The following is a 1,028-nucleotide window of genomic DNA, read 5'->3' as shown; positions in this document are numbered from 1 at the left end:
TACTGTAATTATATAAAAACAATAAAAGCTAACTTACATAACAATTAAATCTATTGTTATGTAAAAACAGCTTTTAGTAGTGTTTCATAAACTCCTTCAGAGAATACTGCAGAGGTTAGGGGGGAGGGTAAAGTTTTCGAATGTCGGACATAGGGGAGGGTCACACTTTAGACTCATGGATGGGAGGAGGGTCACATTTTAGAGTACAAGTGTGCCCTGAATTCCCCCGGCCACACCCCTGTAATTACTGAAGGCTCCCTTAGAGCATATGAAAAGGACTGACAACTATAGTCAAGTGTCTCTTTTTCCCATTGAATCATCAGTTCGTCTGTGGCACGCATTCATTTCATTTAGTCAAATCAGACAGTACAATGTATCTACCCCCCTCGCCCCTACCAAGTTCACTCATTCAGATCAATCTTGTACACTTTTTCCTGAATTTCGAAATGAATGTTGGAAAGGCCCGGTAAGCAAAGGGCATACGAACTAAGTCTATGTCTTTGCTTTGGTTGTATTTACCTGCAAATGCCGATATCTGACGAAACAGACGGCAACGTTAGCCTCTTTAAATATGAATGTTAAGTATAAATAAGAACACTGCACTGAAGTTGTTTTACAGTGAATATATAGGCGCTTTAAGAAGATGGTCAGACGAAAACCTCGAATGTGTTGTTAAAACCAGAGGACATCGCAAAATACAGTCTCTCTTATTCTCAGCAAGATCACCTTTCATAAAACGTTTTAATATCTTTCATATTCGATTTAGACGGATCCGACCGCTAGATCAACTTTATTGTCTGGGATAATAAACACATCACCATCGATGGAAAACAGTATAGAACCCTATATTACTTAACGATGTTACAAGCCTCCTCATTGAAATTGTTGTTTGCCCGGGGAAGACCTGCTTTCCAATATCTCAATGAATCGCCTCATCTTTAGGGCGGGCTTAAGTGGACTCACTTTAAAATGATCAGATCTATCACAATGTGAAACACCCGAAGTACAAGCCATACTAGCCACCTTTT

Source organism: Ptychodera flava, chromosome 10 (assembly GCF_041260155.1).
Source record: "Ptychodera flava strain L36383 chromosome 10, AS_Pfla_20210202, whole genome shotgun sequence".
NCBI lineage: Eukaryota > Metazoa > Hemichordata > Enteropneusta > Ptychoderidae > Ptychodera > Ptychodera flava.
Note: the sequence above shows the minus strand (reverse complement) of the source record.